The sequence below is a fragment of the Physcomitrium patens genome, chromosome 19 (assembly GCF_059467195.1).
Source record: "Physcomitrium patens ecotype Gransden chromosome 19, ASM5946719v1, whole genome shotgun sequence".
Taxonomy (NCBI): Eukaryota; Viridiplantae; Streptophyta; class Bryopsida; order Funariales; family Funariaceae; genus Physcomitrium; species Physcomitrium patens.
In genome coordinates, this window is record NC_143428.1 from 13521449 (window position 1) to 13538460 (window position 17012).

Consider the following 17012-nt stretch of genomic DNA (forward strand, 5'->3'; position numbering starts at 1 on the left):
GCCGCTGCCGCTGATCGTTTATATGGGAGACTGGTGATGGCGGTGGAAATCGGACGCGGTGCGTGAATCTTTACTGCAGCACTACCTAACGCGGTGGCAGAACCATTAAGTACGCTGTGAGAGAGTGGGTAGCGCGCATTAACTAAGCCGGCTCTTCATTCTTCCCCCTTCTGTAAAGCTCTTCACACCATACCCATAACCACACTGACGTCTCTCTGCCCACCACCTCCCTGCCCTGCCTGCCTCTCTCCATGGCTGCACATCAACGCTTCACCCTTAACGTGCTGCCGCGATGCGGTACCTACCGTGACCTGAGCTTGAGCCTGAGCGTGAGCCTGCACACTAGTCACGGAGCTCATGGTGCCCCACTCGCCCTCGATGTTGTTCTTGTTGTGTTATTCTTCGTCTTATTCAAACAATGTGGGTTTGTTGTTGTTGTTGTTGTTGTTGCTGTTGATGCCTGCCTCATTCTGGAATCAGTGCATAGTGTTGCAAGTGATGGCAGGCAGCTTGTTGATGTTGTTGTTTTGACACGAGATTGGATTCCATGAAGGGTTGGTTGACAGCGTTGTTGGAATGCTGTGAGATGTCATGGTGTCTATGTCGAGGTGAATTTATATTACAAAACACACTGACAACTTCATGACGTTTTTGTTTTTGGAGAGGGTTTTTATTACGTTAAGAATTGTGTAGGAATGGTTTTGGTAGAGAGAAAATTAGGAGTAAATGAGTGTGACATCTTTTAGTTTGTTTTAGTTGGATATCAAATTTATAAGTATCTGTAGTGGTTTGAAATGTTTTGAGCTATGTTTATTCGATTTCTATCAGATGTATTACAAGTTTAGTTATAGAAACTTGTGAATTTTGTAACAAATTCTATTAATATTGATGCCTAAGGGCTTAAAAAATTGCATCAGATGGAAAGATTCGAAGCTTTTATAGCGAGGTAACATGACTCATGCATACGAGTTAAACAATAAATTAATTTTTAATATGAACTTTCATATTTTTAGCTTTCAGAAATCTGTAAACATTAGTTTGGCATTCTTTTGTAACATTTAAAGCAATTAGGCACAAAAAGAGTTAATTTGTTGGCAATCTACATCTTGTAGACATCCAATATTTTCCAATAAATTTCGTAATGCTATTCTTAAATCTAAAACCTCTACAACATCAATTTTTATTTATTTTTGTGACAAATAAACAATAAATAATGAAATTTTAAAAAAATCTCATTTAGCTACTAAACACAATTTATCTTTAATAACATTTTGCAACAAATAGTTTTCATTCAAAATTATTCAATGTTGATAGCGTAGAATCTTTTTTATTGTTACATGAGTGTTTTTAAAAATTTGATCACTAATCATAACAAATCTCAAGTAAAAATAATGATTCGTTCTATATAATTAAGAATAAAATTAAACTAATAACATATAATTCATTAAAGATACTTTTGATCCAGACTCATCATAATCATTCCTTGAGTCTCTCATAAAATGGCAGAATTGTTTAGAAGCACCAATCAGTAACAGAACAATATATCTTAAAAATGTTATGATTAATTTTTTTTCTTATTTATCTTAATTTTTAAAAAATAAAGGTAACCATCTTAAATAAATGCATATTATATAGATACAAATAAAAATTCATCATTTATTTTTTTCTTTAATAAATTAAGAGATAAAGTATTTAAGATGTTTCATAAAATTTATAATAATATATTTTTATTAAAATTTAAAATTTTTAAAACACCATAGATCTCAAAAAAATTATGCATATAAAAATCAAGAATGATTCGTTGTATACTTTATTGAAGAGTTTATAATTTAGAATTTAAATTATCTCTAATAGAGATTGTTGTGAAGTAATTTTAAAGTACACTATAATTATAAATCGGTCATATATCATAAATCATATATATATATATATATATATATAAAGATAAATATAAGTTAAAATTATTATTAGATATAAATATTAAAATAAAGCAACAATTTCAAGTTGCATGACAATAAAGTACACATGTATGAATTAATGTTTGTTGCACTAACATATTTAGTATTTTCGTTTTTTCAACATCATAAAGTATTAATAATTTGTATAAATGTTTTATGCATTGCATTAAGATAGAAAGAAAGCTTAGTGGGATAAAGAAAATTCTTTAAAAGGCTAGGACTCTATGTATATTTCAAGAAAAGCCTTTGTAAAATTGAACTTGATCTGGCAAGTATAATATAAAAGTGTGCATATTTTGTTTTTTGTTTTTTTTTTTTTTTTGTTTTTTTTTTTTTTTCTAAATTTTCTTTCTAATTATTATTATTTATACATGTGATTATTTATTTATTTTTTGATTCTATGTGTATTTTATTTTTCATTGTTTCATTCAATATTTTTGTGGTATTGATGAAATATAATAGTATTACTTTGATTTCATTATTTCAAAAACATAATTATTCAATTATATAATTATTAAAATTATCTTGAAATTTCAAACATAATAATAAAATATGACAGTGAAATTCTTTATTAAATTTTTATTTGTATTATACTATATATTATAACACATCCTTAATTTTCTTTAATATATTATTCATAAAAAAAAGGTCTTCAATACTTGTATGTATATATATGTGTTTATATGTATTTATATTTAGTTTTAAAATATCCTTATTTAGGTATTATAATTCAAAATATTTATAAATTAAATACGTAGTTTGATATATAATCTAAATTAACTAAACAAAAAGAATTAGTATCAATGAATTATATTCATTGTTTTATTTCTACCAAAGCCCTACAATTAAGAAGTAAAAAAATTATTGTTCATATCTCTAGTTCTTTGAAAGTCCTTAATCATTAAAGAAAAAGAATCTTATTGGTCAACATGTAATTCAAAATAAAAAGAAATTTATTCTTGTCAACTTGATGGATATTTGTAATAATTCAAATTGATGAATTGTTAATAATTTGACTAAATGAGGACGCATTGCTAATAATTTTAAAAGTAAATAAATATTATAAATGATTCATATTATATAAAATATTTTTTCATAATAAAAAATCATGTTAAATAATTATTTAAAAAAATCCTTAAAATCATGCTTAATATTCAGTTAAAGAATGCAGAAATATAATTATTTGTAATAAAATTAGTTCTTAAGAACCAAATTTAAAGATTGTTAACTAGCATGGTAAACCAAGTCCAAACATTGAAAGGTAGATTAGAAATACTCACCAAAGTAAGTGTAGAATAGATATTAATTCGTTTTTGAAAGATATTGGTAAAATATATTAATAGTCCATATAATAGGAAATTCAAGAGGATGGATGAGTGATTTAGTTCTTAAAAGTAGTTAATTATAGAATTACGGTTAGAATCTAGAGAATCAGGAGAAAGTATATAGGAGTTGTAGAAGTTAATTAAGATGCCAAACTGTGAGAGTCGTAAGCCGAGTGCCAGACTGTGATAGTCATGAGCCGAGGACCATCACTGTGATAGTGTGAACCGGGGTAAGCTTGGTGCTACCTCTTTTCTTTTGTTTGTTATTTTCTTTGAATAAGAGGATTGAAAGTTTCTGAATATTGTGAAGTGAATTATGGAATGGAAATGTGATTGGTATTATTTGAAAAGAAGAAAGATTGAATGCTGAAATCTGATTGTAGTTCAGCAGAGAGAATGAGTCTGTGTTTGTGTGAAACATTGTAATGTGAATGGCAATTCTGTGTGAAGAATTCTAGTGATTGGAATGAGGGTAATTGTCTGCTGAAAGTTGTGAGGGTGCAGTATTACAGTTGGAGATTATCAGGGTGAATATATTGGTAGAAATAGCAGTTATTGGTATGACTGAATTGCTGTAAGGAAGAGACTGATAAGGTGAAGGAGGAGATTATAGTTTCTTTGTGTGTTCAGATATTAGAAGTAGAGATGATACATTCAGGAGGTAATTGATTGTATGACCCTAACGTGAACGCTTAAGCAACTAGTCATTTCCCGTGTTCAAATCTCCCTATACGGATTTATTCTAGGAGGTTTCTTTCAAAATAAGTAAAACAAGCAATCACATTTTGGCGCCACTACTGGAGAGTGATAATAGCTTTGAGTGTTAGGAATTAATTACCAAACGTGTGAGAAAATTGGCAATGGAAGATGATTTCAGTAGTGTTTGAAGCAAGATTATGGTTAATAAGAACGAGAGCATTGCATCAAGGAAAATAAATCAGTTGAGAGAAAGACAGGGAAGAGCACAAGGAAGGAACTTGCTTAGAGAGGAGCAAGAACATAATCTTAAAAGGAAGCATGGACATAATTGGATTAAATCATAGTTACAAGCTTGTCAGCGTATCCAAAGATATCAAGAACCGGACAGACTGTTAATTCTACAATCGTATGTACTATTAGAAAAACTACCAAGAACACTTGCGAGAAATTTTGTTAACATTTCAGTGGAAATCTTGAGGCCGTTAACTGAAAGAGAAGGAGGCGTAGAAGAATTTGGTACTCCATTGGGTATTTTTTTAGTAGGGGGTACCGCTGAAACGAGTAATAGTGGCTCTTCAGATTGGCACAAATTGGTCGCCAATAAAGATAACTATGTTGTATTTCAAAATCTGACGTTTTCACCTGCAATTCAACCAATAAAACTATTTGCAAAAAATAACAGTAAATCGAGGAGCACTGAGAGCTCAAAAATTAGAATAAGGGAAAGAAGAGATTATTTTAAAATGGAGTTTAGCGGAACAAGAAATTCAATGGCGTCAGGAGGACCAGCTGTTCCGATTGCAGTACAAATGGGTGCAGTAGGTGATCGTACAACTAGTGTCGCGCCATTACCTACTTTTTGGGGTTTGTCAGGTACAGATTTATATCAACATTTGTCTCAATTCTTGATGGCGTGTGTAGCCAATAATGGAAGAACAGAAGACATTTGGTTAAGATGGCTGCCAGCGACATTGAAAGACACAGCGTTTGATTGATATAACCGCCAACCTGTGGGACAATTTATCAATTGGGAGGCATTGAAAAATAAATTTTTAGTCCATTTTTGACCAATTGGTTTTGAAGAACATCTTAGAGAAAAATTAATGACCAGCAGAATAGTACCAGAGGAAGCGGTACAGTCATATTATGGTCGTGTAGCAGATATACTTCGAAAATGGCCAAATAACCAAATGTCAGAATCGTTTGTGTTGTCCATATTGGTTAATGGACTACACCCACCAGAATTGAAGATATTTGTAAAGGAGGCCCAATTAGCCACCATAGCATTATTTCTTGAGCAAGCGAAAGTATGAGAGGAATGTCACTATGACCAGAACTTAACAGTTGGAGCTAGGATGATTCCATCTCAAGGAGGTTATCAAATAACAAATTGGAATGATACATAGGAAAGTTATATGGGAAGGAATGATTATGGTACAATTCCACAGGGAATAGTGGATGCCGTTCCATTGCAAGCTGTACCACCATCATCATCACACTCGTATGCGCCTTATTCCGCATATCAAAAACCAACACCTACGAAGGAATTGCCAAATGCATTGGTATCAAGGGATCCCAATGAGTCATTGCTATTAACATTGACGAAAAAAATGGATGAATTGGCTATGAATTTGACCAAAGATAAAGAAAAAAGGTATAAACCAACCAATATGTATTCCAATGTCTGGTGCAGCAATTGTAAGGGGCAAGGTCATTTAGTAACAGAATGTCCTTCACCTCTCCAAATGACTGTACAATGTACATTTTGCGGGGGCAAGCATATTACCACCAATTATTGGAATTTACGGAAGCAACAATAACTCAGTAACCACATAATGACTCAACCAACTTCGTGGGATGTCAATTAAGTACAAACGAATAATAGGTTTGGTTGGAATGGAAATTGAGCGAATAAACAAAGCAAGAATTATTCTGATTTTCTAAACTCTGAATTTCACCAAGAAGGTGTATCGAATACTCATGGATTGGCAATGAACCAACCAAGATACCATCAATATCCACCTATGATGAATCCAATGTCAGACTCTACAATAACAATGGGTCAACCAGGATCCTTTACTCATCCGACATGGGATAGACCTAGCCGTTATATACCAGTAGAGACACCTATTATCCTTGAAGGAGTTGGCAAGAGACCACTTCATTGCTATTTTTGTAGACAAATCAGACATTATGCAAATGAATGTCCTAATCCAAGGGCCAGTGATGACTATGCTCTAATATGTGGAAATTGTAAGCAGTCTGGTCACACTTATCAGCAGTGCAGTGCGCCCTTTAATTATAATAATCGAGACCAGCAAATACAAATAAGCCAACCGGCGGAGGACAAAGATTCTGTTCAACGAGACGCACCAGTACATTGTGTCGAGGTGGTGAACGCAGTGCTTACCAGAGGCCAACAAAAAGACACGAATCTAATTCATGACATAGATGAACCAATCGCAGGAGAGCAAGTAGCATCGTCCACATGGCTAAACGAACCAATATCAGTATTGGGACGTATCCCAATATTGAGACCTCAATAGACGAAGGAACCCAATTTGATTCCACATGCCAATTTGTGAGGACCATCCAATTCAAGTCTTGTTACGGGCTCTGTACCCAGTATGAGACCTGAATTAGTGGCAGAACCAAATGAGGTCCCAATTACGGAGGCTTTGGTTCCATTACAAGAAGTTTCAATCTCTACGTAGTTCCGAGAAATATCCTACCCGTTGAAAGATCCTCTCGAGGGCGGGAATTCCAAGGAAGCCCTGGCTGCTATTCCAATTTCGAGTCCAGGGCGGAAGAATATCTTACCTCATGGAGTAAAATTGAAACCAATGAAATGCAAAAGAGCATTGGGAATTACTCTCAATATGGAACCTTACAACATTCTGAAGGATTTGGATGTTATTCAGCCTTTAATTACAATGAAGCAACTTTTGGCTGTAGCACCAGAATGTCGATTCATATTGAATTTAGTGTTAATATGATGAAGATCCAGTACTAAAGAAATTCATGAAATTAGCTTAAACCTAGATCCGGGAGCACCAACAATTGATGTATCAATCGATGGCGTTTTAATTCCAGGGATACAAGTTGATGGTGGCTCTAGTGTGAATTTAATGAATGCAGATACAATGGAGGACTTGGATCTAAAGCAATTGCTACCTACGACATTGGTCTTGCAAATGGGAGATCATAGTTGGGTAAAGCCAATGGAAATCTGAGGCAATATTGCCATTGTAATCGTGGGATTGACATACAAAATCGATTATATTGTATTTCGATTACAGAGTTTTATGTTATCATATTCCATTTTATTGGGCAGACCTTGGCTTTATCAAGCCAAAGCCAAGAACGATTGGGGCCGAGGCACATTGACAATTGGAAAAGGCCGGGACCAGATTGTTCTACAGATGTATCCGGTACAATATCATGGAGAATCTCAATTGCCAGAAGCAGAATTTACATCACACAATGAGAGTCAATCGATTGAGGCAGATGATGATGCTATAGGTTCACCGCAATTTGGGGTAGGACAAAACACTTCAACAGCAAAGGCAGGAGTCTACCAATGTGGAAGTTCCGGTGAATATTTACTGCATCAGGAGGATGTGATTAACTCGCATCATGCTATTGTCGAATGGATGAACAATCCCGCAGTCAATAGAGTCAGCACATTGGAACCAGATTTGGATGGTTCCCATATGTCGGATAATACAAGATATTCAGATCAAGAGAAGACAATTAAATTAGAGGTTGTTGAAGACCCTATGTGTCAATCTATTAACTTGGGCACCAACAAAATGCCACAACTAATTAAAATATATGTAGATATTATCGGTACAGAATTGGATGCTTGAAAATAGTTTTTTGTTCATCACAAATCTGCTTTTGCATGGTCGTATGCGGATTTGAAAGAGATTCCAGCTGACATGTGTGAGCACCAGATTATTCTGGAGGAGGGTGTTACGCCAGTTTGTCAAAGACAACATTGGCTTAATCCAAAATATTCTCTTTTAGTGAAAGAGAAATTAGATAAACTTCTCGACATGGATTTTATTTATCCTATTCCGCATAGTGCATGGGTGTCGCCAATCGTGATGGTACCAAAGAAGAATGGAAAAATCAAGATATGTCAAGATTTTTGAAAGTTAAATGCGGCCACTAAGAAAGATTACTTTTCATTACCTTTCACGGATAGTATGGGTAACATATTGTCATTATCACCAAGTAGTAAAAGAATAGGAGTGGGGCACCAATTAAAGTCATTCTGTGGTGTTGTTTTGGATTGGCTGGAGTACCATTTTCTTGTATTTCTTGTGTTTTCGAGAATAGTAGTTCCAAATAAAAGTTAACAATGAGGAGCCAGTCACAAGTGTCGATTGAAGATGTTCCAGAATGGATGAGATAGCAGCAACAACAATTGGAATTGAGAGATGCCCAGATCTTGAAATTGGAAGCTTAAATCTGTAAACTGGGCGAGTACAATGAAGACCTTTCAACTCAGTTGAGGCAGGAGCCGATGGAAGGATTGGAGGAAGAAGAAGAAGATTTGCAGTTGGAACCGGAATCAGTGGAACCAATAACAGATACTGCGGCAATTGATTAATTAGATAGGCCAGAGGGATCGCAATTTTTGTGGAGATTTATTAGATAATTTTTAGATAGGTATCAATTGAATGTTTGCGAGGACGCTGCACAGATAGGAGTGGGGCTATGTAGAATAGATATTAATTCATTTTTGAAAGGTATTAGTAAAATATATTAATAGTCCATATAATAGGAAATTCAAGAGGATGGATGAGTGATTTAGTTCTTAAAAGTAGTTAATTACAGAATTACGATTAGAATCTAGAGAATCAGGAGAAAGTATATAGGAGTTGTAGAAGTTAATTAAGATGCCAGACTGTGAGAGTCGTAAGCCGAGTGCCAGACTGTGATAGTCATGAGCCGAGGACCATCACTGTGATAGTGTGAACCGGGGTAAGCTTGATGCTACCTCTTTTCTTTTGTTTGTTATTTTCTTTGAATAAGAGGATTGAAAGTTTCTGAATATTGTGAAGTGAATTATGGAATGGAAATGTGATTGGTATTATTTGAAAAGAAGAAAGATTGAATGCTGAAATCTGATTGTAGTTCAGCAGAGAGAATGAGTCTGTGTTTGTGTGAAACATTGTAATGTGAATGGCAGTTCTGTGTGAAGAATTCTAGTGATTGGAATGAGGGTAATTGTCTGCTGAAAGTTGTGAGGGTGCAGTATTACAGTTGGAGATTATCAGGGTGAATATATTGGTAGAAATAGCAGTTATTGGTATGACTGAATTGCTGTAAGGAAGAGACCGATAAGATGAAGGAGGAGATTATAGTTTCTTTGTATGTTCAGATATTAGAAGTAGAGACGATACATTCAGGAGGTAATTGATTGTATGACCCTAACATGAATGCTTAAGCAACTAGTCATTTTCCGTATTCGAACCCCCTTATACGGGTTTATTTTAGGAGGTTTCTTCCAAAATAAGTAAAACGAGTAATCACAGTAAGAATTAAACATTTTGGGATCCGAGATGGAACAAATTTGATTAACTATTCATATAAAGATAACTAAAAGTTTTTAATTAATTAAAATAATATAAGTAACTACAAAGGCCATAGGATTATGAGAGCACATGCATATGCAAAGAACACAAGAAAAATCAAATAATATCAAATATTCTATGCAAAGATATTTTTATTTTTATTTTTATTGATATAATTTTTTTCTTTAAATAATTATTAATTCCATACCATTTCTTTGAAGTTATTAATTTATCTCTTATATATATTTATTTTATTTTATTTCATCTAAGCTCATTTCTTGCCACCTTTCTGAAGTTAAGTTGTATGTAGTCAAACTTAACTAATAAATAATGTAAAACTCCTTAAAACAAGAATTTTGTCTATAACTTGCCAACTCAACACAAAAGGCCGTTTCTAGATTGATATTCAATAAGACAAATTATTATTCAATTTTGATTTAAAGCTACAACACATCTTTTCTAATTTAATGCTTACTCAAGAAAGAAGTCATCTACATGGTAAGTTGTTGTCAAGGACAAGAACTTGATAAAAATAAATAAACAAGTGAGACTTTTCTCAAAGAAAGATGAAAAATACAAATGATTTAATATATATATTAAAAAAGAAACTAGAATGGCTATTGCTAAAAGACAAGAAAACTAGAGATCCTTGAAACTACACTACTTTTACTTACTTCTATTTATTTATACATGTAATTACTGGCTTACATGCATATGTCCATGACATTATCCACTCTTCTAGGGACGAGTTCCAAGAGGAGCGATCATCATATGTTGAAGAAATCTATGATGTTACAAATTATATTTGCCACATACTCTGATCTTTGTTCTCTTTGAAGATGATTCATAGGGCCTATCAATCATTGATAGTGTTCCATACCAGAGTAGGAAGACCACCCAATTATTTGATCGTTGTTGAAGAATTCATAACTTCTTTCAAATAAAATATTTGGAACACCGCCAGGAGTTGTTCCTACCTCTAGTAAAATCACCAAACATCGAGAGTCCCTTCCAAGGTTGTGATACCCAATACGTTATATCTTGCCATCTATTCAAGGAAGAACATGTTGTTCTCGAAGATCTTTATCTTGATTGCATCGTCTTGAAGGTTGTAACAATTGTAATATTTCATTCGGCAGGTCAACAAACAAAGGCTCTTGAGTCGAATCTGCTAGTTGTTGATTCTCCATCTCCTCAGTATCACAACTACAAAGAAGCTACAAACAAGGATTGAAAGTAGAATATTATCTTGTCTAGATCTTATTTCTTTTATAAGGAAGGTTTTCATCTTGATTTTGATGGATGTTGTTGATGAAAAGCCTCCACCGCCTTTCTTGCATTTGTAAGATTCTTTACTAGCTCCCATGTGCGTTCACTAATATTATATCCGTACCAATGGACAAGATATTTTAATTTATTTTGGCGTTGCCTTGAATCTAAGACTTCTTCCACTTCGAACTCTTTATTATTGTCCACTTCTATAGGAGGAGGTGGAACTTGTCTTCTTCTTAGTATGTCCACTGTCTTGTATGGTTTAAGAAAAAACATGTGGAATACTGGATGGATTTTCATTGACTCCGATAGGTTTAAACAATATGCAAATAGGTTGATTTGTACAGAAATAGATAAATGGTCCAAGACTTTGATAGTCCAACTTGTCACAAGGACAAGTGATTTTGATATTGCGACAAAGTAATCATATCTTGTCATCCAAGTGGAATGGTGGTTGTTCCTTTCGATAGACATCCGCATTGACCTTTTGTTGTTCTTGAGCTTTTTTTAACTGCACCTTCATTGTTGTATGTAGCTTTGACAAAAGAATTGCCAAATCTTTTGCCGTAGGATTATTAACTTTTGAAAAGTCAAAAGTATCAAGTCGTGGATGATAACCATAATTGACAATGAAAGGTGTTTGTTTTGAAGAAGAATGTACCGTGTTATTGTAAGCAAACTCTGCCAATGCCAAAAGAATTATCCAATCATCTTATTGTTAGTTGATGGTACATCTTAAATACTGCTCCAAAACTTAATTAACACGCTTCGTTTGTCCATTAGTTTGAGGATGGAATGTCAAAGATAGTTTTATATCTACTTTTAGAATCTTAAAAAGATTCCTCCAAAATCTTGATACAAACTCAGTTCTCCTATCTGATATAATATCCTTGGATAATCCATGATAGTGATAGATATTGTTAAAAAAAAGCTTAGTTGTTTCTTCACATGTGAAAGATTTTTTACATGGTATAAAATGTGCCATCTTAGTAAAACGATCTACTATCACGAATATAGAGTCATAAGAATTTGAGATTAGAAGATCCGTGATGAAATCCATAGAAACAGAAGACTGTGGTTGTTATGGAATGGGTACTAGCTGAAGAAGTCCGTAAGGTCGATGACAAGGAGTTTTTGATCTTCAGAAAACATCACAAGATTATACAAAATCTTTGACTGCTTTCCACATTTGGAGCCACGAAAAGTCTCTGGATATTAGTTCTAAAGTTTTATTGTATCTAAAATGACTTGCTATTAGAAAGTTATGATGAGCTTGAAGAGCACAAAATCGAGCTTCACCTTATAGGCGTCCCTTGAAATATAGTAGATTGTTTTTGAATTCAAACTTGGAAGTATCATGAGACCTCTGAAGGGTTTCTCCTAATATCACGAATACGAGGATCAGAAGACATACTTGACTGAACTTGCTTAATGAAAGTTGAATAAAAAATTAATATTGATTTTATTGCTCAAAGATGAAGATACTCTAGCTTCAAGAGAATTATCCGTTGTTGATCAAAAGCAGCATCTCTTTCCTTTAATGCAAGGTAAGATTGTCTAGAGAGTGCATTTGACAAACCTTGTTGTTTTCTTGGTTGATAAGTGATCTTGAATTCAAATCTTGACAAAGACATACTCCAATGGACTTGGCAACAATTCAAAATACGTACTGATATTAAATATTCAAGGTTCTTGTGATCCGTATACATGGTGTCGTGTTATAATACGATTATATGGTGAAAATATAAATGAAAAAGATTTTATTAATATTTAGTCATCTTGATGTTAGAAATAGTGGCCAATTTCAGTGCCAATATTCAAGGACCAATTAGTATCACTCCTTTGCAAGCTATACCACCGTACATGACATTAGCAATTTGCTCAACCATCGCCATCGAATCAAGTACCCTCCATACCAATGGAACAACTAAGATCATTTTCTAACCTTACATGGAACAAGCCTAGTAGGTATATATCGATGGAGACACCTAATATGCTTGATGGAGATATCAGAAGACCACTTTGTTGTTTCCATTGCAGACAAATTGGTCATTATACTAGTGAATGTTTCAACCCTAGAGCCAATGACAATTACGTGCCAGCGTGTGGGAATAGCAAGCAGTTGGGGCATACTTATCAACAATGTAATGCTTCGTTCAATTTCAATAATCGGGATCAGCAGATTCAAAGCTAAGAAAAAATTGAAGAGATAAATCGAGGTCCTCAAGATTCTCTGGTAAATCGAGTGGAATATCTGTTCTTACCAGGAGTCGATAAAAGAGGAAAGGACCAATTCAACATTTGGATGAGCCTGATGTAAAGGGCCAATTTGACCTAATTATGGGGACATCCAATCTAGGTCCTATTACGGGCCTCTTACCTATTAGGAGACCTGACTCGATTGGGCAACCCAATGAGGTCCCGAATACGGAGGCTTCGGTTTCATTTCAAGCTGTTCTGTTCTCTATGCCATTTTGAGAGAAACATCTTTGTGTTGAAAGATCCTTTTAGAGGCAAAAATTCCATGGAAGCGCGGTGTGTTGTTCTAATTCCGAGTCCAGGGAGGAAGAATAGGAGACCTCACAGAGTTAAAGAAAAAAAAAGAAAAAAAAGAGGGCATTCGGAGATCGGGGATTTTTGGGATGGAAGAGCTAGCTTCAAGCTCCTTCGAAAGGTGTAAGACTTAGTTTCATAGGATTTGGGAGGATTTTGCAATTGTTGCTCAAAGTCAGTGTTTGTATTGGTGAATTGGGTTTTTTTTTGCAATAAAGTTAAGGCTAGTACTCTTGACTGTTTTGTGAAAATTGGAGAAACATCTGCAGTTGAAATTTTAGAGGTATCTAGATGATTGTGTATGCCTTTTTCTTGCAAAAATTTGTGTTAATCTAACGGTACGGATAGAGGATATTTGATCATTAGTGTAAAGAGGTATCAGAAGTTGGCATATTGGGATCATTTAAGATTTCTATAATATCTAGAGATCTATCAAGTGGAATAAGGTGAATTTTAACGTGATAAGTCGAGGACTTAAAGGCGAAGCTGCATACAAAGTTTGAATGAGAATTAACAATTAGAGAAGGAAAAATTACAAGTTACAGTTCGTCATTAACTTCTAGGCAAAGGTCAAGGGACATTAGTGTGGATTTACGGTGTTTTCTTGCAATCTGTAAGTTAGATTAGATTGAACTTCTTTAGCATTTAGAAAACTTGTAAAAACACTAGTGGTAGAAATTTCACAACAATCGGACGGTCAGATTGAGAATTACAGCTTGTTGAAGCTTGTTGTCTAAGGTTAGGGTTTAAAAAAATAAAAAAAAAAAAAAAAAATAAAAAAAAATAAAAAACTAACAAATAATAAAAGAAATTGTGCTTATAATATCTTGAAGTTATTAAAAATAGTATTTCTAAGCACTTTGTATTGGGAGTAAGCTTTTACATTGAAATCCGAAATAGTTTGTATTTAAATGGTTGAAATCCACTAGACTACTTGGATACTTGCAAAAAATTATTTTATCTTCCATAGCTAGACGTCCAATGTATTTTCAAGCTAGATAGCATGTAATATGACAATGGTGACTAGATTAGAAGCATCTTCTAGATAATAGTGCCATTCTTAAAATGAATCCATGATTGCAAGAAGTTCTTTATCGTGGATCTCGTAATTGATCTTGGCTGCTGAAAATTTTTTGGAATGAAAAGCTATTGGATGAAGTTTATCATCTGTTCTCATTTGTGACAATACAACATCCAAAGCAAAGTCTAATATGTCTATTTCCATAAAAAATGGCTTTGAAAAAATGATGCAGTACAAAATTGGTGGAGAAACAAAGGTTGTCTTTAAAGCTTCAAATACTACTTCCACTTCTTGATTCCATTGAAGTTTGTCTTTACAAGTCAAACATGTAAGTAGAGCTACAATTTGAGAGAAGTCTTTGATGAAGATCTGATAGTAGTTGGCAAATCTCAAAAAATATTGGATATCTCTTATTGTTTCTGAGATCTTCTAATTTATAATAGTTTGAATTTTCTTAGAATCTATCATAAGTCCATCATTTGAAATGATGTATCATAAGAAATTGACTTAAGTAGTATGAAATACACACTTTTCTATCTTTGCATAGAGTCCTGTATCTCTTAGTTTTTGTAACATATGACAAACTTAAAGTTCATATTCTTCTATGTTCTTAGAATAGATTAAGATATCGTCTACGTAATAGATAACAAAATCATCTAAAAACTCTCAAAAGACATCATTCATTAGATGTTAGAATGCTGATGGTACATTTGTAAGTCCAAAAGGCATGACATTGTATTTGAAATGTCCATACCTTGTTCAAAACACAGTCTTTTATTCATCTCCTTTTTCGATGTATACCAAATTTTATGCTCCTCGTAGATCTATTTTTGTATAGATCTTAGCTTGATTCAACACATGAAGGAATCCAAAAATCAAAGGTAGGAGGTACATGTTCTTAATGGTGATTTTGATGAATCCTCGATAATCGACATACATTCACAATGATCCATCTTCTTTCTTCACAAATAAAATTGGAGCTCCTACTAGAGATTTGGAATGGTGTATGAAGTTTTTGGCCAGATTCTCTTCAATATACTCCTTCAATTCAGCCAACTCATTTTGTAATGAATTGTAGATTGGTCCAAATGGCAGTTGTGTTCCTTCTTGAAGGTTAATTGAGCAGTCATAGGAATGATGTTTCGAAAGAGTATCCGAATTTTTCTTCTCAAATACATCTTGAAAATCTTGATATTGGCTTATAATACCACTTGATGTTTTTCCACTAGTAAAAACAATTGCGACATAAATGATACAATGCGATCCTTCTTTTGCAGCATGCAAGAAAGCTCTTGCATCTACAAATACAGATTTAATTGTATTAAACTTATGACTTTTTACTTGATTAACTATGCTCTTAGTTATATTTTCATAAAAGTCAAGACTATAAGAAGTCCAATCTGTTTTAGGATTATATTTTTGTAGCCATGATAAACCTAAAATGGCTGGATTAGAGAGAGATCTAATGATATTAAATATTACAAAGCTACTATAATCATTAGTTGCTACTTCTATAGGAAGAGTTTTATGAGTAACATCTCTTGAAGACAACAGACGACTATCTATGACTTCTACATGAACATGTTTAGTTTTCTTCGCTAAAAGTATGCTATGTCTTTTAGCAAATTCTTCATCTAAAAAACATGCTGAGGCTCCTAAATCTAACAAGACAGAGGCTTTGTGATGTTTAGGTCCTAGAATAATATTTATTGTAAAACATGGAGAGGGTTTTGAGGAGAAGATAAGATCTTCACTAGGCGTTGTACAAGGTTCTAGCCGCAAGATTCTTACTATAGTTGGACAAATTCGTTTTCTGACATATTATCTTCTTTGATCACCGTACTGCTCATTTTATGGTTGTGTCACTTCTTTGGGCAATATTGAGCAGTGTGCTTAGGTTCTCCACAATATAAGCACAATCCTTCCTAACAACGATGAGTATTTTCTTGCTCAGTAAGAAGTTTGAAGCGTACCGCATCAATTTACATATTCTCTACTTTCGAATGTATGTCTTGGAGAGATGTTGGTGTTGCCATTGAATTATAGTAACGTTGAGGTCCACTTGTATGGTTCTCAAATTAAAATTCAAAAAGACTATTATCGCACTTCACATCAAAGTCAATTGCTTGACTCAATGTTTGAGGATCAAGTAAGTTGAGCATTAATTTTTTTACCTCATATTGTAATCCATAGAAAAATTGGCTAAAAAATACAACAACATTCCACTTGATATCAGTTACAAGTTATCAAAACTATAAAGCATACAACGTTACTAATCGATTGTTTTATTACAAAATACTGATCTTGTTGGTTACAACACGAATTTCATCATGTTTTTCCATACATGGATCAAAACTCCATTAAAAAAGCCTCCAGATTATCTAATATTGGATCTTGTCCTTAAAAAAAAAGATGAAAACCATGATAATGCTGAACCTAAAAGAAGCGTACTAATGAATCTAACTTGCAATCTTGGAGTTGGATAGCTTTGAGGTTGAAGTTCAATTACAAGTTATTCTTGATTGATAAATCGTCTAAACTTTGATCTGGTGCCATCAAACTTCTCGGATAGGGCAATTCTAAGTTCTCTAATACTAAA